This window comes from Equus asinus, chromosome 29, assembly GCF_041296235.1.
Source record: "Equus asinus isolate D_3611 breed Donkey chromosome 29, EquAss-T2T_v2, whole genome shotgun sequence".
Classification (NCBI taxonomy): Eukaryota; Metazoa; Chordata; class Mammalia; order Perissodactyla; family Equidae; genus Equus; species Equus asinus.
The window spans coordinates 21249853-21277635 of NC_091818.1; the positions used below are offsets into that span (position 1 = coordinate 21249853).

At 37.2% G+C, this 27783-nt stretch overlaps 2 long non-coding RNA genes across 3 annotated transcripts in view; both read left to right on the plus strand.

The window, feature by feature from the left end:
* LOC139042510 (uncharacterized) overlaps positions 1 to 19553 on the plus strand; it is a 29892-nt gene extending 10339 nt beyond the window's left edge. Inside the window, exon 4 of one of the 2 annotated variants that reach the window (XR_011499291.1) lies at positions 18070 to 19553. This is a non-coding gene — a long non-coding RNA (uncharacterized lncRNA). Of the gene's footprint in view, positions 1 to 13924; positions 14212 to 18069 lie in introns of those variants that run through there. The other variant, XR_011499290.1, reaches the window with a different exon arrangement.
* A 226-nt stretch (positions 19554 to 19779) lies between these two features.
* Positions 19780 to 27255, plus strand: LOC139042492 (uncharacterized). The gene is made up of 3 exons (XR_011499250.1): positions 19780 to 22487; positions 23179 to 23339; positions 26289 to 27255. It is a non-coding gene; the product is annotated as an uncharacterized lncRNA (long non-coding RNA).
* The last annotated feature ends 528 nt before the right edge of the window (positions 27256 to 27783 follow it).

The following is a 27783-nucleotide window of genomic DNA, read 5'->3' on the forward strand; positions in this document are numbered from 1 at the left end:
ATTAGCTGTCTGTAGATGTGTGGTTTTATTTTTGGGCTTTCAATTCTGTTCCATTGATCTGTGCACCTGTTTTTGTACCAGTACCATGCTGTTTTGATTACTGTAGCTTTGTAGTATGTTTTGAAGTCAGGGATTGTGATGCCTCCAGCTTTGTTCTTTTTTCTCAGGATTGCGTTAGCAATTCGGGGTCTTTTGTTGCCCCATATGAATTTTAGGATTCTTTGTTCTATTTCTGTAAAGAATGTCATTGGGATTCTGATTGGGATTGTGTTGAATCTGTAGATTGCTTTAGGTAGTATGGACATTTTAACTATATTTATTTTTCCAATCCGTGTGCATGGAATGTCTTTCCATCTCTTTATTTTGTCATCAATTTCTTTCAGGAAAGTCTTGTAGTTTTCATTGTATAGGTCTTTCACTTCCTTAGTTAAATTCACCCCAAGGTATTTTATTCTTTTTGTTGTGATTGTGAATGGTATTGTGTTCTTGAGTTCTTTTTCTGTTAGTTTGTTATTAGAGTATAGAAATGCTACTGATTTATGTAAGTTGATTTTATACCCTGCAACTTTTGCTGTAGTTGTTGATTATTTCTAGAAGTTTTCCAATGGATTCTTTGGGGTTTTCTATATATAAGATTATGTCATCTGCAAATAGTGAGAGTTTCGCTTCTTCCCTCCCTATTTGGATTCCTTTTATTCCTTTCTCTTGCCTAATTGCTTTGGCCAAAACCTCCAGCACTATGTTGAATGAGAGTGGTGATAGAGGGCATCCTTTTCTCATTTCTGTTTTCAGGGGGATGGCACTCAGTTTTTGACCATTGAGTATGATGTTGGCTGTGGGTTTGTCATATATGGCCCTTATTATGTTGAGGTAATTTCCTTCTATCCCCATTTTGTTCAGAGTTTTTATCATAAATGGCTGTTGGATCTTGTCAAATGCTTTCTCTGCATCTATTGAGATGATCATGTGGTTTTTATTGCTCAGTTTGTTGATGTGGTATATCACATTGATTGATTTGCAGATGTTGAACCATCCCTGTCCCTGGTATGAATCCCACTTGATCATGATGTATGATCCTTTTGATGTATTGCTGAATTTAGGTTGCCAAAACTTTGTTGAGAATTTTTGCATCTATGCTCATCAGTGATATTGGCCTGTAGTTCTCCTTTTTCGTGCTGTCCTTGTCAGGCTTCCGTATCAGAGTGATGTTGGCCTCGTAGAATGTGTTAGGAAGTGATTCATCCTCCCTAATTTTTTGGAATAGCTTGAAAAGCATAGGTATTAAATCCTCTCTGAAAGTTTGGTAGAATTCCCCAGGAAAGACATCTGGTCCTGGGGTTTTATTCTGTGGGATGCTTTTGATTACTGTTTCAATCTCTTTCCTTGTGATTGGTCTGGTCATATTGTCTACTTCTTCTTGACTTAGCTTTGGGAGGTTGTAAGAGTCTAAGAATTTATCCATTTCCTCTAGGTTATCCGTTTTGTTGGCATATAGTTTTCCTAATATTCTCTTCCAATCTGTTGTATTTCTGTGGAGTCTGTTGTTATTTCTCCTCTTTCATTTCTGATTTTCTTTATTTGAGCTTTCTCTCTTTTTTTCTTTGTAAGTCTGGCTAGGGGTTTGTCAATTTTATTTATCTTCTCAAAGAACCAGCTCTTTGTTTCATTGATCCTTCCTACTGCCTTTTTTGTTTCAATAGCATTTATTTCTGCTCTGATTTTTATTATTTCTTGCCTTCTGCTGACTTTGGGCTTTATTTGTTCTTCTTTCTTTAATTCAGTTAGGTGTAATTTGAGATTGCTTATTTGGGATTCTTTTTGTTTGTTAAGGTGTGCCTGTATTGCGATGAATTCCCCCTTAATACTGCTTTTGCTGTATCTCATATGAGTTGATATGGCATGTTATCATTTTCATTGGTCTCCGGATACTTTTTGATTTCTTCTTTAATTTCTTCAATGATCCATTGCTCGTTCAATAGCATATTGTTTAGTCTCCACATCTTTGTCCCTTTCTCAGCTTTTTTCTTGTAATTAATTTCTAGCTTTATAGCATTATGATTGGAGAAGATGCTTGCTATTTGAATTTTTTTAACTTTATAGAGGCTTGCCTCTTTCCCAACATATGGTCTATCCTTGAGAATGTTCCATGTACGCTTGAGAAGAATGTGTATTCTGCTATTTTTGGATGGAGTGTTCTATATATGTCTATTAAGTCCAACTGTTTTAGCTTTTCATTTAATTCCAGTTTCCTTGTTGATTTTCTGTCTGGATGATCTGTCCAATGATGTGAGTGGGGTGTTGAGGACCCCTACTATTATTGTGTTATTTGTAATATCTTCTTTTAGGTTTGTTAATAGTTGCTTTATGAACTTTGGTGCTCCTGTGTTGGGTGCATAGATACTTATAAGCATTATTTCTTCTTGATGGAGTGTCCCTTTGATTATTATATACTGCCCATCTTTGTCTCTCTTTACCTGCCTTATCTTGAAGTCTGCTTTGTCTGATATAAGTATTGTGACACCTGCTTTCTTTTGTTTGCCCTTAGCTTGGAGTATCATCTTCCACCCCTTCACTCTGAGCCTGTATTTGTCATTGGAGCTGAGACGTTTCCTGGAGACAACAAATTGTTGGATCTTGTTCTTTAATCCATCTTGCCACTTATGTCTTTTTATTGGAGAGTTCAATCCATTTACATTGAGGGTGATTATTGATGTATGAGGGCTTAATGCTGTCATTCTGTCACTCATTTTCTGGTTTTCCTGCATTTCCTTTGTTTCTCTTTCTGTGTGTTTTGGTCTACCCATTGACGTCTGTAGTTTCTTATGCTGTGTTTCTTAGTTTTTTCCTTCTTTATTTTTTGTGTCTCTGTTCTGCTTTTTAGTTTAGTGGCTACCCTGAAGTTTGTGTTCAGAATCTTGTGCATAACATAGCCCATTTTCTGATGGCCTCTTATTTGCTTAGTCTAAACTGATTCAGTCCCTTTCCTCCTCCCCTCCTAAGTTATTATTCTCATCTTATTCCAACTTGTGTTGTTTGTTTGTGGTTAAAGTGACAAGATTGTCTATGTTTTTGGTGGTTTCCTTCCCTTTATCCCAATACTATAGTTGAATATTTGCTATCCTATTCTGATTCTATCTATCTGTCTCCTTACTCTGTGTTTTGTGACCCCTTTCTCCCTTTTTTTCTTTTTTCAGGTATGAGGGCCTTCTTGAGGATTTCTTGTAGGGGGTGTCTCATGGCTACGGAGTCCCTTAGCTTTTGTTTGTCTGGGAAATATTTAATTTCTCTTATATCTGAAGGATATTTTTGCTGGATAGAGTATTCTTGGCTGAAGATTTTTATCTTTTAAAGTTTTGAATATGTCATTCCATTCTCTCCTAGCTTGTAAGGTTTCTGCAGAGAAATCTGCTGAAAGTCTGATAGGGGTTCCTTTGTAGGTTATTTTCTTCTGCCTTGCCGCCCTGAGTATTCTTTCTTTATCATTCATTTTTGCCAGTTTTACTACTATATGCCTTGCAGTAGGTCTTTTTACATTGAGAAATCTAGGAGATCTGAAAGCTTCCTCCACACACATTTCTCTCTCATTCCCTAGATTTGGGAAGTTTTCTGCTATTATTTCTTTGAGCATGCTTTCTGCTCCATTCTCCTTCTCTTCACTTTCTTGGATACCTGTAATTCTTATGTTGCATTTCCTCATTGAGTTGGATATTTCTCGGAGATTTTCTTCATTTCTTTTTAGTCGTAGTTCTCTCTCCTCCTCTGTCTGGAGCAATTCAACATGTCTATCTTTGATTATGGTGATTCACTCCTCTATGGTGTCCACAGAAGCATTCAAGGAATCTGTATTTTGTTTTATGTCTTCCATTGTGTCTTTCATCTCTAGTATTTCTGATTGATTCTTCTTTATAGTTTCAATCTCTTTTGTGAAGTAGCTCCTGAACTCATTGAATTGTTTCTCTATATTTTCTTTTACCTCATTGAGTTTTTTGACGATAGCTATTCTGAATTCATTGGCATTTAGTTTACTTATTTCTGAGTCCTCAGGACATAATTCTGGGTATTTATTGTTTTTTCTCTGGTCTGGAGATTTGGTGAATTGCCAGATGCTGGAACTATGGGTTTTCCCCATTGTGATATTATTTGGTTGCAGTTACAACCTATTGCCACTAGATGGGGGTTGAGAGCCACATATTCTGAGCCCTCTGCCTTCAGCTGAGAGAGCGTGGCACAGAGCGGGTTGGGGGGGAGGGGCGTTTTCTTTTGCACATAGACCTGAGTTTCCCAATCAGCTTTTGCTATCTGGTCTCCTGGGGTCTTGGCTTGATGAGGTCACCCCATGTGAAAGCTTTCGCCTTATTAGAGGGCTTCCCTCTATGCTGCAAGGGCACTAGGGAGTCCTGGGTGATCCTGCGGACACAAGACTCGTCCCCCACTCCTTCCCTCATGGAGCCTCCCAGGGCAGTGACCACAGTCTTTAGGGAAGGGAGTGAAGTTCTCTCTTACCCCATTCCAGCTCCTCCAAGGGGGGCTCCAGCCTCTCCGCCCTCTGTCATTTGGCTACTGTGACTCTCCGAGGATTCCTGTGCTATTAGGATATTTTCTGTTGGAATATTGTTGCTCCTTTTTGTTGTATGTTGGAGTAGAGAGAGTCCCGGGAAAGCTCACTCTGCCGTGATGCTGACGTCACTCCTAGAAAATTGTTTTTTAAAGGAGTATTGTAGGCAGCACAGAGTGTCTCCTTTTGGGAAGAGGGCTCCCTGAGCAGTTTCTGAAAGGCCAAGGTCATTAATGCCTCCCCTCCTCTGGGAGTCCAAGGGCATTCAGGGACCATGGTTTTCACTTTCTCTCCCTTGTTACAGAATCTGTGTGTCCCATATCAGTAACTGTAACATCACATTTTTTCTGGTCATCCTCTACTCTCACCCAGACCTTTTCCAGAAGGGCAGAGTCCAAGAAAAGCAAAAGTCTTTTCATTGAAGAACATTAACAAACAATTTAAGTGGAGATAAATCCAAATCCTCTAAGCTCCCTTTCAACCGAGCTAATTTGGGGTTACTGTTAGGGGAAACGAATATCATTCCCAGGGAAGTGGGCAGGAGGAAATCTTACATTTCCAAAATAGATTTATACCATCTCCCACCCCTTTTATCTGGATTGTGACTTAATAAAAAGTCAAGAGAGAAGATCAACTCTCTCTGGGAACAGCTCATTTAAAAGTCAAACTGCCTTAGTGAGGGGTGTGTACTGGGAGAAGGGGGAGGGAAGTAGAGTCAAGGATCAATTCGTTGTTGATTAACTGCTGCCGCAAAGGCACCAATTGTCACAATGAAAATAGTTCAAAAGTCCAGCACAAAAGGCCAACAGTAGTGAGCTATCCCCAAGAGGGGGTCAAAATTCCAATCTGATTGGCTTTGCCCTGAGCAGGTGGAAGGCCTCACTCTTTGCAATGTGGCCCTCCCCTAGCTGGTGTCTTTGGCAGGAAATCCAGGAAGGAGGCTAGCTTCTGCAATCAGGAATATAGAATCAGCTTCCGTCAGCAGTCCTGTAGTCAGAGAACAGCCTGGCCGGGCATCTGTGACCTCAAGTTGACCTAGCATCCATGCTGCTGCACAACTCACCAGCCCTACAAAGGGGTGTCTTTCAAGGGTCTCAGAGCCCTAATTCTGCTGCCCTGCACGTGGTGACCGTGCCAGCTTTGGCTTCACAGACCTGAAAACCACAGCCTGCAGCATCTGCTGAGGCAGGCAGGCAATTAAGGGAAACCTCTTGCAAATCTAGGATCTCCAAACCAGTCCACAGCTTTTCCTTCCTTCAGGAACAAGGGCCCTTTTCTTGTGCAAAGCTGAGACACTGCTGGGCATTCCATATCCAAATTGATCTACCCCAAAATGAGTGCACCCATTTCCTGAAGAGCTCTTTAGCAAGCTTAAAAGTTGCTCTTCAAAATGCGTACATCTGGTACCTGTTTCAAAAGCATGTTTAGATCTGGAGTCTGTCTTCCATTATGCAAAAATCCATCACTTAGGAGTCATTCTTTTCCCAAACTCAGAGTCTATTCCTTGGTAAGGTCAGTCTTTTAACTTTAGACATTCAAATATGTGTAAGTGGTATCTCATTATGGTTTTTATTAGCATGTCCTTAATGACTAATGATGTTGAAAACCTTTTCATGGCCTCACTTTCCATCTGTATTTAGCCTGATGAACACTTTTTGAGTCTTTCCCCATTTTTTTCAGTGGGGAAAAAATATTGTTTTTTTATTGTTGAGTTTTGAGAATATTGTATGTACCTGGGGACAAATCCTTTATCAGATAGATGCTTTACAAGATGTTCTCTATTTCATTCTCCTAGCAGTGTTTTCTGATGAGCAAATGTTTTAAGGAAACCCAACTAAGCCATTTGTTCTTTTGTGAAACGTGCTGTTGATGTCCTATTTAGAAATCTTTTCCTGGTACAAAGCGAAAATGATTTTCTTCTAATAGTTTTATGATTTTAGGTTTTACGTTTAGATCTATGGTCCATTTTGAATTAATTTTGTATGTGGGTGAGGCATCAGTCCAAGGTAGCTATTTTGCATATGGATATCAAATTGTTCCAGTTAGCCTTTGCACCTTTGTCAAAAATCAGTTGTCCCTATATATACATGTAGATTGATCTTTGGACTCTCTATTCTCTTTCAGTGATCTATTTTTCTGTCTTTATGCCAATACTACACTGCTATGATTATTGTAGTTTTATAGTAATTCTTGAAATGTGTTAGCCCGCCACATTTGTTCTTCTTTACTTTGTTTCTGTTTGTTCTAGGTCCTCTGCTTTTCTGTATGAATTTTGAATCAGCTTGTCAATTTCTGTCAAAAAGTGTGCTTGAATTTTGGTTGGTATTGTATGAATCTATAGATCAATTTGGGAGAAGAACTGATGCTTTAACAATGTTGATTCTCACAACCCATGAACCAGGTCTATATCTTCATTTATTTAGGCCTTCTTTAATTTTTTCAGCAATATTTTTTAGTTTTAATCTATAGGTCTTTCACATATTTTGTTAGATTTATCCCTGAGCATTTCACATTTTTAATGTTATTGTTAATAGTTTTATTTTTAAATTTTCAATTTTTGATTGCTCCTAACATATAGAAAGACAGTTGATTTTTGTATGTTAATCTCATATCTTGCAACTTTGCAAAACTCACTTGTTGGCTTCAGTAGCTTGCTAATAGATTCCACTGGGTTTTCTACATAGACAATCATGCTATCTGTGAATAAAGACAGTCTTACTTATTCCTTTTCAATCAGAATGCCTTTTTTCTTTTCCTTCCTTTTTTTCTTCCTTCTTTCCTTCCCCCTCCTTTCCTTTTTCTCTAAGTGATTGCAGTGGCTATAACCTCCAGTACAAAGTTGAATAGAAATAGTGAGAGCTGACATCCCTGTCTTGTTCCTGATCTTAGGAGGAAGTCTTAATTTTTCACCATTACTTAAGATGTTACCTGTTGCTTTTTAAAAGATGCCCTTGAACATGTTTAGGAAAGTCTCCTGTATTCTCAGTTTGCTGAAATTTTTTTTAATCAGAAATAGACATTGAATTTTGTCAAATGCTTTTCTGCATCTACTAGATGATCATATGTTTTTTTATTTCTTAGTTTGTTAATACAGTGAATAACATTAATTGTTTTGGGGATTTAAAAAATAATATTTAATTCATTAAAATCATTTTTAAATAAATACATTTTAAAATGTTCTTTTTTGAACTAAAAATCTTGTATTCTATTTAAAATTCCCTAAACTTTGTCAATCTTTTTTTTATTCTGGAAAAATATACACAGCATGAAATTTGATATTTTATCCATTTTTAAGCATATGAGTCAGTGGCATGAAGTACATTCACAATGTTGTACAGTCATCACCATTATCCATTTCCAGAACTTCTTCATCACCCCAAACAGAAACTCTGTATCCATTAAACAGTAATTTCTATTTCACCCCTTTTCCCAGTCCCTGGTAACCTCTATTCTACCTTCTGTCTGTATGAATTTGCCTATTCTAGGTATCTCATATAAGTGGAATCATGCAGTATTTATCTTTTTGTGTCTGGCTTATTTCACTTAAGCATAATGTTTTCAAGGTTCATCCACATTGTAGCATCTATCAGAACTTCATTCGTTTTAAAGGCTGAATAATAATCCATTGTGTGTATATATCATATTTAACTTATCAGTCATCTGTTGATAGATATTTGGGTTATTTCCACTTTTTGGCTATTGTGAAAAATGCTGCAATGAACATTGTTGTACATCTATCTGTTTGAGTTCCTGCTTTTAATTCTTTCAGGTATATATCCAGAAGTGTAATTGCTGGATCATGTGGTAATTCTGTGTTAAACTTTTTGAGGAACTGCCATACTGTTTCCATAGTGGCTGGACCATCTTATCATCCAACCAGCAATACACAAGACTTCTAATTTCTTCACATTCTTCCCAACAGTTTTTCTTTTTCTTGTTTTATAATAGCTACCCTAATGGGTGTAAAGTGGTATCTCATTGTGGTTTATATTTGTATTTCCTTGATGACTAGTGATGTTGAGCATCTTTTTGTGTACTTGTTGACCATTTGCTTATCTTCTTTGAAGAAATGTCTATTCAAGTCTTTTGTCTATTTTTGAATTGGGTTGTTGGGGTATTTCTGTTGTTGTTAAATTGTAGGAGTTCTTTGTTTCCAGATATTAATCCTTCATGAGATATATGATCTGAAAATATTTTCTACCATTTTGTGTGTTGTCTCTTCACTCTCTTGATTGTCTTCCTTAATACATAAAGGTTTTAATTTTTAAAAAGTCCAATTTATCTATTTTTCTTTTATTTGCCTGTGCTTTTTGTGTCATATCTTTAATATTTTTTTCACTAATTTTGAGCAATTTGTTTATGATGTGCCTTGGTGTAATTCTTGTCATGTTTCTTCTTCTTGAGGTTTATTGAATTTGTTGGATTTGTGGACTTATGGCTTTACTTAAGTTTAGAAAAATCCCTTCTCTTTATCCTATTCTTTGCTGGCTCCAATTACCTGATTTGAGTTTGTCTGAAATGTTCCCACCCACATCTGACTGATGATGTCTTCATTTTTTAATTCTTTTTTTCTCTCTGTGTTTAATTTTAGACAGTTTCTATAGCTCTGCCTTCACGTTCACTAATTTCTCCTGCAATGTCAAATTTACTGTTAATCCCTTCTAATTTATGTTTTATGTCAGATATTGTAGTTTTTGTTTTTTGATAGTCAGTTTGGGTCTTTATTTTATCTTCCATGTCTCTACTTAACTTTTTGAACATATGGAATACAATTATAATAACTATTTTAATGTTCTTCTCTGGTAATTCTAATATCTATGTCAGTTCTGAAAATGATAGAATGCCCCAGCAAGGAAATAGAAAGTTACAGCAAAGGAATAGAAGATATAAAGAAGAGCCAAAGGGAAATTTTAGAACTGAAAAATACAATAACCAAGATAAAAAGCTCAGTTTAGAATAGAGGGAACAGAGGAAGGAATCAGTGAACTGGAAGATAGGATGCTAGAAATTATCTAACAGAAGAACAGAGAGATGATAAACTGACGAAAAATGAACAGAACCTTAAGGAACTGTGGCATTATAACAGGATCTAGCTTTCATGTCATCAGAGTCCAAGAAGTAGAGGAGAAAGAGGGCAGGACTGAAAAAGTGCTAGAAGATAATGGCTGATTGGTCCCAATTTGGCAAAAGACATAAACCTACAGACTCAAAAAGCTAAGTGAATCCCAAACAGGATAAATCCAGTGAACCCAATGGCAAAACACATCACAATGAAACCTCTGAAAATCAAAGATTAGAAAAAATGTTTTTCTTATCTTTAAGTCAGAGAAAAATGACATCTTAGTTATAGGGGAAAAACAATTTTGAATGACAATGAATTTCTCATCAGAAACCATGCAGGTCAGAAGGAAGTGGTACATTTTTCAAGTACTGAAATAAGAGATCTGTCAACCCAGAATCTTATACCTAGTGAAAAGATCATTCAATAATAAAGGAGAACCCAAGATATTCTCAGATAAAGGAACTCTAAGAGAATTTTTCATCAGAAGAACTACTCTCAAAAAATAGCTTAAGGAAGTTTTCCAAACAGAAAGAAAATGATAACAGGAATCTTGAAACATCAGGAAAGAAGGAAGAACATGGTCAGCAAAATATGGGTAAATACAATAGGCTTTCCCATACCTCCTGTGTTTTCTAAATTATGTTTGATGATTGAAGCAAGAATTATAAAAATGTCTGATGTGGTTCTAAATGTATTTAGAGGAAATATTGAAGGCAATTATATTAAAATAGGAAAGAGTAAAGGATGTTAAGGGAGGTAATGTTTTTATACTTCACTTGGAGTAGAAAATGAGGACATCAATATGTTATGATGAGTTATGGATATTTAATGTAATACATAGAGCAACCCCTGACAAAACTATACAAAGAGATATACTCAAAAACACCATACAGAAATCAAAATGGAGTTCTAAAATATTCAATCATCCACAGGAAGACAGGGAAAGAAATCAGTGAAATGAAAGATAGAACAAACATAAAACAAAAAATAAAGTGTAATGTTTAAGGCATAACCTATGGATAATTACATTATATATAGATGGTCTTAATATGCTAATTAAAAGACAGCGATTGGCAGAGTGAGTTAAAAACCATGGTCCTTTCTCATATTCATATGGAATTGCAGGGTCCCTGAAAAGCCAAAACAATCTTGAAAAAGAACATAGTTGGAGGACTCACACTTCCCAATTTCAGAACATATTACAAAGCCATAGTAATCAAGACAGTGTGGTACTAGCATCAGGTTAGATGGCTAGACCAGTGGAGTAGAATTGAGAGCCCAGAAAAAACCCATATATCTATTGCCAGTTGATTTTTGACAAGAGTGCCAAGTCCATTCAATAGAGAAAGAATAGTTTCTTCAACAAGCAGTTCTTGGACAACTAGGTATGCAAAAGAATGAATTTGGCTCCCTACCTCTCACCATACACAGAAATTAACTAAAAACAAATCAATATAAGTTAAAACTCTCAGATTCTTAGAAGAAAACAGAGGGGTAAATTTTCATGACTTTGGATTTGTCAATGAATTCTTGGGTAAAGCACGAGCAACTAAAAAAATTGATGAATTAGGCTTCATCAAAATTAAAAACATTCGTCCATCAAAGGACATATCAAGAAAGTAAAAATACAACCCCAAAATTGGGAGAAAGGACTTGGAATCATATATCTGATAAGGCTCCTATTCCGAGAATATATAAAGAACTCTTAAAACTCATCAACAGAAAGACAACTAATACAAAAATGGTCAAAGGATATGAATAGAATTTCTTCTAAGAAGATAGGCAAATAGCCATACCCACAGGAAAAGATGCTCAACATCATTAGTCATTAGGGAAATGCAAATCAAAAGCATAATGAGGTCCCACTTCATAGTGCTAGGATGCCCGTAGTAAAAAAGATGGAGACTCTGAAGATAATACTTACTAATTTAGAGATAATATAGATTCATATGCAGTTGTAAGAAATAACACAGACAGATCCTGTGTACAGTGTGTCCTGTTTCCGCCAATATTAATATCTTGTGATACAGTTTAGGCACAGAATATTTCCATCCTCACAGGATCCCTCTTCTTTCCTTTCCCTTCTGCCTCCACCCCTGCCAATCCTAGCCTCTCCTTAATTCCTAGCAAGTACTAATCTGTTCTCCATTTCAAAAATGTTGTCACTTCATAAATGTCATATAAATAGAATCATACAGTATATAACATTTTAGGATTGGATTTTTGCACTCAGAATAATTGTATGGAGATCCATCCAGGTTGTTTCATGTATCAATAATTCATAATTTTTATTGTTGAATTGTAATCCATGGTATGAATTAACCAAAGTTTTTTGGTCTATTGAATTCATTCATTGAATTCATCCATTAAAGGACAACTGGGCTGTCTCCCATTTTTGGCTATTGCTAATAAAGCTGCTGTAAACATTTGTGTACACTTTTTATATAAACAAAATTCTTCGTTCCTCTAGATAAATGCCCCAGAGTACAACTGCTAAGTCACATGGTAGTTGGATTTTAGTTTTTGAGAAACTGCCAAAATGTTTTCCAGAGAGGCTGTGCCATTTTACATTCCCACCATCAAAGTATGATCGATCCAGTTCCTCCATTGTGGTATCAATTTGCATTTCTTAGTGACTAAAGGTATTAAACAGCTTTTTATGTGTTTATTTGCCATCTGTATGTCTCTTTATGTCATTTATTAATATTCTAATTGGACTTGTTCTTTTACTTTATATATTTGATTACTTCAGACTTTTCATATAAATGGAATCATACAATATGTGGTCTTTGGTGACTGGCTTTTTTCACTTAGTGTTGTGTTTTCAAGGTTTATCCTTATTGCAGCATGTATCAGTCCTTTATTTCTTTTTATTGCCAGGTAATATTCCATTGTATGGATATACCACTTTTTGCTTATCCATTCATCAGTTGATAGACATTTGGGTTGTTTCTACACTTTGAATATTCTGAATAATGCTGCTATGAACATTCCTGTACAAGTTTTTGTGTGAACATATGTACTTCTTGGATAAATACCTAGAAGTGGAATTGCTGGGTCATACGGTAACTCTGTTCAACCTTTTGAGGAACAGTCAGACTGTTTTCTGTAGTGGCTATATCATTTGGCATTCCTACCGGTGGTGAATGAGGGTTCCAATTTCTCCACATCCTTGCCAACACTTATTTTCCATCATTTTCATTATAGTCTTCCTAGTGGTATGGAGTAGTACCTCATTTTGGTTTTGATCTCTATTTCCCTAATGACAAAGGATGTTGAACATCTTTTCATGTACTTGTTAGCTGTTTATCTCCTTTGGAGAAATGTCTATTCATATCCTTTGACCATTTTGTATCGCTTGTTTTGTTGTTGTTGTTGAGTTGTAGGAGTTCTTTATATATTCTGGGCCAAATGTATTTTTTATTACTGTTTTGCTGTAAACTTTGTCTAAATCTCAATGTTCTTTATTGTTACTGTGTTTTAAACTTTTGTCACATCCACTTCCTTACCTTTTCCCAGTAATTTGCTACTAGCAGAAACATATTTCTTTATCTCAATCTCATTTTCATGATTTGCTTCCTTGTCAAAAGTAAGAGAGAGGGGCCGGCTTGGTGGCATAGTGGTTAAGTTTTCATGCTCCTCTTCAGTGGCCTGGGGTTTGCAGGTTTGGATCCGAGGCATGGACCTACACACCACTCATCAAGCCAGACTATAGCAGCATCCCACATGCAAAGCAGAGGAAGACTGCCACAGATGTTAGCTCAGCGACAATCTGTCTCAAGCAAAAAGAGGAAGATTGGCAACAGATGTTAGCTCAAGGCCAATCTTCCTTACCAATATATATGATATATATAGAGAGAGAGAGAGAGAGAGAGAGAGAATTTCCCACCCCAGTCATATCCACTCTTACCTATAATCCACATCTTCTCCTGTAGCAAGGGATTGGGAAGATTAAACTTTTCTTGTGAGAGAACTTCCTAGAAATTGCATTCATGAAGTTCTCCAGTTAGGAAAACCAAGCAAAACCAGGCATATTGCTGTTTTGTGCAGGAGGGCTGGCTTATGTGCCTTGTAATGGATTTAGTACACCCTGGACAGATGACCTGTGACGCTAACAGCTACCATCTCATTAATCATCAGGATTACTTATAAATGTCATAGGAAAATTCAGAAGTTATAGGTAAAACCCATAAACTTTTTAGGTGGCAAATATTTGTCTAGAACTGCAATATTAGTCCAAGTTGACAAAATTGTAGTCTAGTCTCTGTTTTTTCTCATTCTTTTTTTCCTTTATACTATGTTTCCAGGTGTCGCTTCTGATATGAACTTCAAATTACCATGCACAACTCTGTAGAGATCATCCAGGACACTCATCTTATATGATGAATGAGAAATCTCAGATGACATGAGATGGATATAGTAGCAAAGAAAGAGACACTTCCTCCTTCCATACTGAGGTTTCCCCCATTATCTCAATGTGCACTATAAAAACCATAAATCAGCGTCCATTCTTTAACCACCAAAATAAAAATATTCAAGATAAAGCTATTGTGAGGGGAATCCTCTTTCCAAAAGTCAATTATTTTGGTGCAACCTTCAGCATATGTTAGATGAATGTGAAGAAGTCCATGGTGAAAGAAACTTCCTTTTTCTCCCGTCACATTTCTCTCTACCCATAGACAAGAACTTCTGTCTTCTCACTAATATTTAATAAAAACACTGCCAACTACTCACCTTGAACCAGCTCATTCCTGGAGCCAAGAGGAGTGACTTATTTGGTGGATAATAATAGCCTTCCATTCATTGGCCTACATTTCCCTGTCAGTGAGGTTAATAAGTTAATGGGTATAAAGGCATGGTCTCCCTTTCTCTCCTGGACTCTGCGCAGGAGGGGTGTAAAGCTGGTGAAGACTCTCCATGCACCGGCTGGGTTGGGTGAATGTTTATTCTGTGAACCAACCTTCTCTGTATTCAGGCTCCAAAGTCAAGACCTGGAGAAAGTATTAGAGAAGTCATTTTTGGTCATAGGGTCAAGCTATGTTTTCCAAATCAGCTTTGTTGTTGTTAGTGCCATTGATTCAATTCTGACTCCCAGCAGCCCAGTGTATAGCAGAGCTGAACCCTGCCAGGTGTTTTTGCACCATTCTCTCACCTTCTGGCACTCTATCAAACAATACTCTGCTGTTATTCACAGAGTTTTCATGGCCACTATTTTCACAAGTGGGTGGCCAGGGCCTTCTTCCCAGTATGTCTTAGCCCAGAAGTTCCATTGAAACCTGTCCACTGTGGATGACTCTGCTAGTATTTGAAATACCTGTGGCAGAGCTTTCAGTATCACAGCCACATACAGCTACCATAGCATGACAACTAACAGATGAGTGGTGTGGTTTCCTGATGGGGAAACAAACCTGGGCTGTGGCAGTGAGAGCACCTAATCTTAATCACTATACTGCTAAGGCTGGCTAATCAGCTTTAACAGGAATCATATCATGGGATATTGGTCTGATCTCTTGGTTTATTTCTAAATTGGTTTAGAACTCAAAGGGGAGAGGTGTGTTATCAGTTTACACCCGTAAAGCTCCGACAGCCTTGTATGCATTCTAATGGAAACTAGATCTCTGAGAAGCAGATATAAATTGTTTATCCCTGTTTGAGGGTGATTACTGTATTTCAAGCTCCATTGCTGACCAGAGGCAGAGGCTTTATGTGTGTGGCTACTGCACACACGCCGGGGTCCAAAGCATTACATTTCCATCAGGGCACGCATCCCCAGGATGCCCGAGAGACACAGGGCAGAGGATGGAACAGGCAATGGTCTTCAGATCATTCCAGTAGGACATTGGATGCACCTGTTGGCTGGTGCTTGGAACCAGGAGGCCTCAGCAAGTAATGAGCATGTATAGACACTCAAAACGTGAGTCACAACAAATTTCTATAAACCAAACATTTTTAACTCTGCCTTACCTCTGCAAAACATTCCAGGTTAATTGCTCAGAATAGCTTGCAATAATGACAAGAGGGCAGTGGAGAGAAAGGATGACTCCTGAAATAATTATAGGTATTATCCCAGTGTACATAGAACTGTGGAGATAGCTTTGCAAAACCAAAAGAAGCATTTCCAAGCCTTATTGCTGAGGAATTTTTGTGACGTTTTTGGTCTCCTCCCAGTGAGCCCCAAGCCCTGGTTATGCAACGTGCGATTAGTGCGAGAACGTTCAGACGCAGGCAAGAGAACATCCTGCTGTGCAGGGTGCCTGCACCTCCGCCCTGGAGGGCCAGCTTTGCCAAGGCCTCTCTGCAGCCAGATTGAGAGAGTAATGGACTGCATCTGCCCGAAGTGAGTCCCAGATTAAACCAGGGACGTAACGAGAGGACACACATGGACTTTGTTTCCTTGTCTCAATTTAGCCCATCATTGTAGACAAGGCCATCAAACTTTAATTCTCTTCCCTGAATTATGAGAGGACCATTATAAAAATGCTTAATGCTTTGCCCTTTGATTGTGCAAGATGCATATTTTGACCTGTGCTTTATCCCTCTGTGTGTCTGTGCTATGAAATGTGACAAAAAGTCATTATGCCCTGAACAAAAGGGAAAATCTTCTATTTTCCTATTCTCTGGCCCGTAAATCCCAATACCTCCTGCGCCTTGAACTAATTCCTGTTAAAAAAGATAAAAATTATAACCCACAATTGGCTCCAAGCACTTTTTGGAGACCTCAATATAATTTTAAACTAGTAAATAAAGATCTAAATTCACTAGGACTTTTCCTCTTCCTGGCCCACGCTATTCCTAGAGAATAGATTTTGAGTAGGGTAATGAAGTGGTGTTTGTTTTCTATAAGTTGCACAGAAATTTCTGGGTTAGGGGAGGCAGCAAGGGGCATGTATAGGAATTTTCAAGTAGATCTTCAAATTGGAAGTATTATAAGCCCATGTTATAATACCAAATATTCGGGAAGTAAGTTCTAAATCTAGTGTTTGGGGGCATTAAAGTTTCTGGGGGTGGGGAGGGTTTGATAAACCCCACACTGTCCAGAACTGTGAAGCCCCTCGGCTTTTACCAACTTATAAGCTAACAGGTTAACCTGCCACAGTTTCACTGATGCTGGCAGAAGACACGAGACCCCTGCATCAGAGAGAAGAGAAGCGGCAGGTTGGTTACAAGTCCTCTTTAAAATATTGGGGTCTCCTAAGCTTGGGGTTCCTGGGCTGTGACCTTAACCCGCTGGCATGCGCAGCTTCCTACTCGGCTGTTCTGCATTGTGTGGTAGGACCTGGGGACCAGTGTGGACATGAAGCTCCTGCTGGCTGCAGTGCCCTGAGGAATAAAGTTCTTTGTCTGCACATGCAGTGAGTGTGCATCATAGCCAAGGAAGCTGAAGCTTGGGAAACCCCAATATTTAAAAGGAGCTACTAATAAATCAGCAAAATTTCCCCCCTCCCCAGGAAGTCATTGTCTGTACTATCCTGCTCAGCACACAAATCTGCCTTCTGCCCCAGTGGGGGCCACTGCCCTTGTCTATTTGCTGTGGAAACATGCTTGAAAACATAAAAGATGTAGTGAGATGTGATGCGCTGACACAAGAGGTGCAAAATGCAAGAAACCCAAGAAGAATTGTTAGTTCTGAAAGGAATGTGGTGGGTGAATTGAGTGATTTACCCAAGCTCCCATGGATTTTATTGTTTATTTTATTTTTTTGCTTCATTGATATCTTTGGTTAACTCCTAAACCAGTACAGAACTATTTGATTATAATAACATTAAAATATATTTTAATATCCAGTGGTCCCCACTGCCCCTCCTTCCTTCTTATTCTTCTATTTCTAAATGTCCTTGTTTGTCTCATATAGGGTACCGAATTTTAGAATCATTTTATCTCATCTCTTCAAATCTTCTTTTAAATCTCCCCTCCCCAGTTTATTGAGATATAACTGACATGCAACATTGCATTAGTTTTAGATGTATGGCATGATGATTTGACATATGTATATATTGTGAAATGATTTCCACTAGTTTACTTAATACCTTCATCACCTCACAGAGTTACCTGACATAGTGTTTTTTTCTCATGATGAGGACTTTTAAGATCTTCTCTCTTAGCAATTTTCAATTATACAATACAGTGTTTGTTAACTGTAGTCACCATGCTGTATATTACATATGTAGACTTATTGATTTTATAACCAGAAGTTTGTGCCTTTCTACCACCTTCACCCGTTTCCCTTACCCCCATCCACCGCCCCTGGAAACCACCATTCTGTTCTCCGTGCGTTTGGTTTTTTAGATTCCACATATAAGTGAAAGCATACAGCATTTGTCTTTCTCTGACTGACTTATCTCACTTTGCAGAATGCCCTCAAGGTCCATCCACATTGTTGTTCCCATTGGTTTTTTAATTTGAAAAAGTGACTTCACTTATATTTCCCCCATCTTTAATTCTTTTTTTTTAGGTGCCAATAAAATTAATAAAACAATGAAAACACGTGATGAGGTTGCGATTGTGGGAATAGGATGCAATTTTCCAGGAGGTAAGAGCGATGATAAGGAAACAACAACAATAATCCATGGCCTATATAAAGCCTAAAGAACTAAAAGGACGTTTGTTATGAATGTCATGCCGTTTATCATAAAAGCAGGAGGAGCTCACACTTGAGGACTTACTCTACACCAGAGCCACACTTCGAATGAACAACTATAATGTCTTCATTTTAAAGGGGAGGCGTCTGGAGTGCAGAGGGTAAGGTGCCCAAGGCCCTGAGAGCCAGGAAGCAGAAAGAAGCAGCCTGCCAGAATATGCTTCCTGTGAAATGCTGTCCTTCATTAGGTCATGTGAGTGCTTTGGGAAAATAAAAAAATCTTCTGAAAGGCATACATCCAAGGGAGAGTCTTCCTTCAAAACACTCTGGGAAACTAAATTTTCACATCAGTGATAACACTCAAGATAGCTGTAGAACGCCTCTTTAGAAACCATGTTCAGAAAGAAATTCTATTTATCAAAAACTTACTAAATTTCTGCCTTCATATTGGAGAAGCCCTTTTGGGTAAAGGGTCAAGGAATTCCCCTAATGTAGCATACAGTGTTACTTAAAAGAGCATCCTTGATAAGGAAACATAGTTTCAAACAAGTCCTCTGAGCCCCTCCCTTCTTTATTTCAACTAGAACATGGTAATACAAGAAGCATATGTTTACAAAACAGCATAAACAGGAAGAAAGCCAAATCTAGACATATGTAATGAAATTGCAGATACCAAAGGCAAAGGAATGCTAATAATAGAGGGAGAAGTGTGATTACCAACGAAGGAACAACAATTAGCTGGCAGCACTTTTCTAAAGGCAACAATAGAAGTCAGAATAGAGTAGAATAATATCTTCAAAATTCTTGCAGAAAATAATTCACAACTTAAAAGTGCTCCAGAAAATCTATCTTCTGTGAATGCAGGTAAAATAAAGACATCTTCAGATAAACAGAAACCAGAGCATTTAGTACCAAGAGACTAAAGTCATTTCTAAAGGACATATTTTAGGAGGTAGGAAAAAAGATGCAGAAGTAACATCTAGAATATACAAAGAAATGATGAGCCGAGCACTTGTTAATTATATGGGTAAATCTAAGCAAACATCATCTGTAAAAATAATAATCATGATGATGTGTAATTTGTGGGGTTAAAAAAGGGGACATATAAAATACTGGACAACAATAGCATGTAAGTACAGAGGGGGTGATGAGAGTATTTTTCAGGAAAGGGGTTAATATATTAAATTTAGACCTTGTAAACTCAAGTATTCAGGGCATCGTTTCAAGAGTAATCACTAAAATAGTACACGTAGAGGGTATAACACCTACACCAGTAGAAAGAAATAGTGGATTGAGAAAATCAAAATGAAACAATAATTAATCCTAGAAACAGGTTGAGAAAATGAAAAAGAAATTGAAAAAAGAAGGAAAAAATAGAAAGGAAATAGAAAACAAAATAGAAATAGAAAATAAAAAGTAAAATATTGGAAACATCCTAATATATCAATAATCACAATAAATTGAATGAGCTATAGTTGCCATTTCAAAAATAGAGATTATCAGATTTGATTATAAAATAAAATCTGGCCATGTGCTATAAAGAGATCCACTTAAAACATAAAAACAGAAAGATTAAAAGTAAAAGAAGGGAACAATATGCAAGGCAAATATTAACCAAAATAATTATTAATGTTAACTATATTAAAATCAGACAAAATAAACTTTAAGAAAGAAAACATTGTTGGGGAGAAAGTAGGTAACTATGATGATTGCAGAGAATTCCTTTTATCAAGAAGGTAACAATTCTAAAGTCATATGTACCTAATAAAATAGACCCAAAATAAATAAAGCAAAAAATGTAGAGTTTTGGGGAGAAATCGACAAATCCACTATCATAGGGGATTTTCCAATATATTTCTCTTAATTATTGGTAACTCAAGGAAATTTTTAAAAAATAGTAAAAAAAAAATATGTAGATGATTTGAACAACACAATTACCAATTTTGTCTTAACAGATAGATGGAGAGCTCAGTACCCAAAATTAAAGGATACATATTCTTGACAAGTACACAGGGGACGTTTTTAAAAATGAGGTAATGAATCTGCCTATAAGCATGTGGTAGTTAAGAGCACGGGGTCAGAAGGCAGCCTTTTTGTATTTGAATTCCAGCTCCACTTCTTACACGGTTTAGCACTGAGATGTCTTGCAAAATATTTTACCTCTGTTAGTTTCAGTTTCATCACCTGTAAAATGTTGGTAAAACTAGCATTATAACTATTTCATATGAAGAATACATGATATAGTCCATACAAAGGTTTGGCATAGTACCAAGAACGGAGCGAGTGTTCTGCAAATATTATCTTTTTAAGTATTATCATTATTAATATGAATGAATAAACAATGCATAATGTAGGATAGAAGATAATCATCAAAAAGAGGTTTGGGTAGTGAATTAAGACATTTCTCTTCATGCATATCTATCCTTGTTCCTGAACCTTTTAGTTAACATGAGATAACTAGAAAGCAGCTTGATTTCATTTATAAAAATTCATCTTAGAGAAGCGATAACTGCTTAGTGAATCAGTTCTTGTGACCCTAACTTTCCAACAGTTCCCTGGCCTGGAAATTTCCTTATGAAATGAGTCCATATAGGAAAATTATAAAATCCAGATAAGCAAAAAGAACATGTTTAAAATCAGCTACAATCCACATAGGGATACTATTTTTAATATTCAGGCTTATATTCTTCTAAATTTAAAAAATCTGTTTGTATCATTTATACCAATATGCCAAAATTAGATTATGCAGTGCCTACTATGTGATTCACCCGCAATGAACATTTTCCTACATCAAAATAATTTACCCTTAGACGGTTTTTTTGTTGCATAATATTGGATTATATCGATGCACCAAACCCTATTGGGATAATTTTTCAGTATTACAAATAATTCGGCAATGATTAGTCCCACAAATATATCTTTGCATACTAGAGCAATTACTTCTGTAGGAAAAGTTATTTGAAGTGATGGGGCTAAGACAAAAGGCAGGCATCCTTCCTACCACTCACTCTTTTACATACCTACCCACTATTCAAAAAACATTCGTGATTATTTAAGTCTTTGTAATCCTAATATGAAAAAAGACATGTCATCATGGTTTCAATTCGCATTTCAACTTGCACTTTATTACAAGTGAGTTTATTTATATTTCGTTTGTATTTCTGTTTATGTGTATGTGAATTACTTATTCGTGTTATTTGTCATTCTTCTAATAGAATTTTCCATTTAAAGATTTTAAAGAACTCTTTCATATACAGGACATTAATCACATTACATTTTTCCCATTAATGGTATCATTTATCTTTTACTTTCTTTATGGCATGTTATATACGTCTAAAATTTTGCAATCGAATATGAAAATAATTGGGCTTCTGTTTTTTACTTCTCCTCCTCACAAAGGCTTATGTTATCCCAAGATTAGAAAAATAATTATTTATATTCTATATTTTTAATTTCCCAATGTAAATCTTAGTAGATCTGGGATTCCTTTTGGTGCATGGTGTAACATTTAAGAACTTTATACTTTTTCAAATGCTTATTCACTTACCTCAAACCAACCTTCCTTTCGCAAGTAGTCATATAGTAAATAAGTAGGGTTTTCCCTTTTCATTTCTGGATTTTCTATTCTCTTCCATTGAATTATTGGCTTCTATTTACTTCAGTACCCAATTGTTGTAACTATTTGTTTACAGTATAAACTTTAATATCTATTTAATATCTATATTTGATCTCTGGCAGCCTCCCTCCGATTCTTCATCAGATACTGTCTTCGTGATGTTCACCTCTACATTATTTCAGATGAATTGAAGAATTGAAAAGAATCCTCGATGAGTAATTGATGTTAATGGTCTTAGAGAGTAAGAATTCGTATCTTGAATGAGTTTAGCAAGGAAGTGGCTATATCTCCTCATTTTTTCAAGGCTTATTTGATGCCCCTCTTCAGCTTTGGTATTTTTTTCCTTCATATAAATCCTGTTTATTTCTTGATACATTTATTCTTGGGTTTTTCATTTTTTAATTTGATAGTATACTTAGTTATAATTTCTAACTCATTGATAGTTTATAGGAAAAGTTTGATTTCTGTGTATTTATTTTACAACCACAGTGAATAATTTTTGAAACTACAATTTTCTAATAGGAGAAGGCGTGGGCAATTTCCAGGAAGTGCTTCTGGAAAGCAGGAACTGCACGGTAGAGATGTTACCAGAAAGGTTTAATATTGAAGGATGGTGTGATGCAGATGAAAATAAATCGGATAGAAGCCAGACAGGAAGAGCTGCTTTCATTGAAGGGTAAGATTATTGTTGGCATTTCCAATATACATAATCTAGTTATTAGTTTTCCTTCAAATCCTGTTAACCAAATTCTTCAATGATTAACTGGTAGAGCCTTCTAACTTTTGTTTCCTCTTAATGTGCTCTCTGTTCCTTTAGTTTATCCACCCAAGTCTAGTCCCTACTCCTATAGCTGGCAGTCCCATAATCTCCATTTTATGCCACCTTTCTTGCCCCTCTCTTGTCTCATTATATTTTTCACAGTTGTCCAAGCTTGAAATCGAAACGATCATTTCCCCTCGCTTCCTTCTTTCTCAATCTGCAATTCCTGTTTTCCAGCCTTTATTGTCTTTCTTAGAAAGCAAAATGCGTTGACTCCATACTCTACGGTAACTGGTATAAGCAGGTGAATGTATACAGAAACTCCTTTTAATGTAATACTTGGCCCAGTAATTCCGTTTGAACTATCCCCAGTATTGGTGAGGCAGAAGGGAGCAGGAGTAGGCCCAAAAGAAATCGCCTAATTTATGATGTGTTTGTTAACTATCTCATGTTAAACAAAATAAAAAGTAACAGAAACTATGGGCACATGAGATGAACCAGTGAAATCTGAAAGTTTGGCAACCATATTTTACAGAAGACAAATACAGAGATATTAATCTAATATTTATTCTTCAGATGCCATTTAATGCCATTTTATTCTTTGTAGGTTAAATGAATTTGACAACAAATTGTTTGGGATCAGTGACTCAGAAGCCGAGCACATGGACTCTCAGCAGAAATTGCTGCTGGAATGAACCTACAGAGCTCTAGAGAGTGCAGGGTCCCTGCTGAGGGAGCTGGCTGGTTCCAGGACAGGTGTCTCTAATGGTAAGAGAGCAAAGCAGCACAAACAAAACAAATGAACAAACAACAACAAACACTTCTCAGGCCTACCCAGTGTAGCTAGCACAAAGTAGAAATGTGAGTGATTTCAAGTATGACCACTAACCATTTACCTCCTCCAGCCCTGCCACAAAAACTTCTTTTTCTAAAAGAATGTGGTTGTCACTGTAGGGGAGGAAGACATTTCCTCTTCCCAAATGGGGGTTCGTCTGGCCGGAGAACGAATTAAATTCACATGAGACAGAATAGCAAGAGAAAATTAAACAAAGCTTTATGAGGAACCATGGCCCGGGGCCTTTCTTCCGGAATAAAGGCCACCGAAGAAGTGGGGTGCACAGAGTGGTTATATACCCCCAAACAGGGTGTTTCACATGTGATTGAAATGTCCCTCCCACAATAGTCACAAGATTGCCCTGTCGGCACAGTGCTTGATGGACACAGCAGGTAGTGGTTGGCTATCTCGGTGGGCATAGCAGGAGGCAAGTCGATTGTCTGGAGCTGGGCGGTCACAGGTGAGCGCAACAATCAGTTCCTAGCCTAAGGAAAGATGCTTAATCCTTAAAGAAATGCCAACGTTGGGAGGGGGAGGGAAGTCAGTTACAGGAGGTTATCTGCACAATAAAATGCAGATTTTTAAGTCCTTGCCTTTGGTATTGATTAAGAGTTTTTAGAGAGAAGGTTATCTCCTTTCTTCTTCCTGGTACAGAGAGGGAGGCACATTTTACAGATAGAGATTTACCTTACAAATGTAAAGGTGTCCTAACAAAGGGCAAGTTCCATTCCTCAGACCCTCCTTCCCTGTCCCAGTTTATCAAAAGAAATCAGCCTCAAATAATCCTGATGCCAAAGAGACATATCTTGGGGTGGCCAACCTCAGGTCCCCACATCACCCATATTTTTCTTCTCTGTATTTCCCAGGGAGACCTGTAAGACTAGTAAAACCTCTCTAGAGTGGGAAGTGGCGGGAGGACAGAGACATTTCCTGACACAGCCTAGAATGAGGATCACAGACACCACCAGACTGTGGGGACATAGAAACCACATACCAAGCCTCCTCGTAGATTGCAGAGATCCAAGAGCTTCCTTGATCCTAGTGGACTGGTGTAGACCAGAAAGACTCAAGGAGTATATATTAGGCTAACCTTGAGCTTCGGAGTTCCAGGCTCTAAACAGGGTCTGAATCCCCAAGGAGTTTCTGGGAGTCGATTGAAATCTGAGATTTCCCATTCCCAAACTTCTCTTGAAATTAATACCAGATCCAGAGCACATACCCTAGGTAGCTCTCACTTAGAATTCCCAGATCTGTCTTCTTCTCAGATCTGTATTCTAAGACTCAAGTAATGACCTGATTCATTTTTATCTTTGTTAACAAAATTAATAATGTATTAGGCTAATATTTATCTTATAATAAAAATCAACTTGGAGTAGATGTCATTAGCTAAATTGCATTGGTTAAAGCTTACCAAGCTTATCAGTGCAAGGCTGTTCTAAGTGTTTTCTCCTTTATGGAGTTACCAGGAAACCCATCAAACTCAGCTTCCATGTTTCTCCAACTGATTTCCTCCTTCCTTGGGAGTTATCGCCCACATACTGTCACTGTGTCTAGTGAGAAAAATTGAATTGTAATTAAACCATGATTAGAGTATGTAGGCTCACGTGTGTTGGGGCTGATCTGTCAGTGTTTACTGGAGATCTGTGACCTGAGAGATTCACAGTAAAGTCACCATAAAATTAAATAGAGGGAGGTGATTTTATATGGAGTGATAAGTACCACATTCAGAGTGAGCATGGGGGTGCTACAGAATGAACAGAGAGGAGAGCCAACCTCAGTCTGGATGATCAGGGGAGGCTGCACAAGAAGAAGTGATATCTTAGCTGAAATATAAAGGATGCACAGGAGTTACCCAGTAAGTGGGGAGAAAATAGAAGGAAAAGTATCCTGAAATGGGGAATTATAGTAAGTTTTCCAAAGGTGAGGAGGTAAAACAGCCCGTGCTGAGCTCCTGGAATGGAAAGCTCAAAAAGATGTGATATTGACTAGACAAGTCTGGAGAGGTGGGTGGCAGGGGACTTAAGACCATTAAAGTGTTGTATTTTATCTTGAGGAAAATGAGGAGACACTCAAGTGTTTGAAAATAGGAGAAAAGCGTGATCAGGAGAAACACTGATTGGATTTCCATTTTCAAAGCTCACTCTGGCCAAAGAGCAGAGAGTGGCTTGAGAGACTGCAGGAGTGTCAAGGATGGAGGCAGAAACTCCAAGGTGAAAACTGACTCAGGGACGTGAGGGAGATGGCCTGGACTAAGATAGAAGTCTGCAGATTTGAGAGAAATAAAGGCACAAGGGACAGGAATGGTAAGTAAGTAGACGTAGGGTCTTTAGAATGGGGAGGAGTCAAGAGTTTCACTGAGGTCGTGGCTTGGCTGAAGCCTCTGCACTATGGGTAGAACATACCTCTAGTTTGGGTTTGCAGGAGTGAGAAGTGAAGTTCAGTTTTGCGTGTGTTGAGCTGAGATTCCCATGGAATTGACAGGGATAAGTTAGTTGAGTTTTAGATGTCTGTGCACCACCCAAGGAGCGATGTCAGTATGGTTTAGAAATGTGTTTTTGGAATTTAGGAAGAGAGAGATCTGGGCTGAAGAGAAAGGACTGAATGTTGTTAGCACTACATGGTAACTGAAGCCATGGGAATGAATGAGCTTTCCCAGGGGGAGGTGGTGAAGTAAGAAAAAAGACTGCAGTCTGAGAGATGTGATGGCACAACCTTTAAGGGAAGTGAACATATTTCAGTGTGCTGAATCCAAAATATTTAACCAGAATCATGGCTCATCTCTATCTAACTGAATGACCTTAAAGTGATTTCTTTAACTTTCTGAGCTTCCATTTTCATGGTTCTAAGGTGCTGCTAAAAATATTTCTATATCTGTCCTTCAGATATGAGAGCAGATGGTGAAATGTATATGAAAGTACTTTGCAAAACTGAAAATTACTACTAGAGATGAGAAATCTTATTTTGTTTCATAAGATCATCGATGCTATGTCACCTGTAATAAAAATGTGAACTGGAATGAAATGCATCTACTCTCTGAAGTATACTGACATGCCATTGGACTTGACCTTCCCTTATCATGATTAGTAGTCATGGTCAATGGAAATGAAAGGTACAGAAATCTTAATATGCTTTAAAATCTACATAGTACATAAAAGGTAAGGTTTATATTTGCTATGCTTTTTTTTCTTCAATAAGGGACTCACTTAAAAACTTTTTTGACTATTATAGGTATTATGAATCAAGACTATGAATTTATGTCCCTTAGAAGTCCAACGACTGCAAACCATTATAGTGCCACTGGATCTGCATCAAGCATAGCTGCTAATAGGATTTCTTATGTGTTTTACTTAACAGGACCATTGCTTGCCATAGACACTGCATGTTCATCATCTCTTATTGCACTATACTATGCCTTCCTTGCAGTTAAACAAGGTATTCTCAACTTAAGTAACTAAGACATGAGGCAGAGGAGTAGCAAAAAAAGTGAATATTTCTCTTCTATCTTTTTCTTGCCTGATTGCACTGGCTAGGACTTCTAGTACTATTTTGAATAGGATTTATGAGAGTGGGCATCCTTGTCTTGTTCCTGATCTTAGATGAAAAGATTTTAATCTTTTACCCTTGAGTACGACATCAGCTGTGTGCTTGTCATATATGGCCTTTATTATGTTGAGGTATGTACCTTCTATGCTTAATTTGTTGAGAGTTCTTATTATGAATGGATTTTTAATTCTGTCAATTTCTTTTTCTACTTTTATTGAGATGATCATATAATTTTTATCTTTTATTCTATTAAGATGGTGTATCACATTTATTGATGTGCATATGTTGAACCATCCTTGCATTGCAGGGATGAATCCTGCTGGATTGTGGTGTATGATTCTTTTAATGTGATGTTGAATTTAGTTGAATAACTAATTCTTTTAATGTGATGTTGAATAACTAATATTTGTTGAGAATTTTTGCATTTATATTCATCAGGGCTGTTGGTCTGTAGTTTTCTTTTCTTGTAGTGTCTTTGTCCAGCTTTGGTATCAGGATAATGCTGACATTTAAAAATGAGTTTGGGAGTGTTCCTTCTTGAATTTTTTAAAGAGTTTGAGAAGGAATGCTGTTAATGCTTCTTTAATGTTTGGTAGAATTCAACCAATGAAAGCATCCAGTCCTGGGCTTTTCTTTGTTGGGAGATTTTTGGTTACTGATTCAATCTCCTTGCTCATTATTGGTCTGTTCAGATTTTCTGTTTCTTCATGATTCAGTCTTTATAGGTTGTATGTTTCTATGAATTTATCTATTTCTTTTAGGTTATCCAATTTGTTGGCATATAATTGTTCATAGTTGTTTCTCATGATCCTTGTATATCTGCGGTGTCAGTTG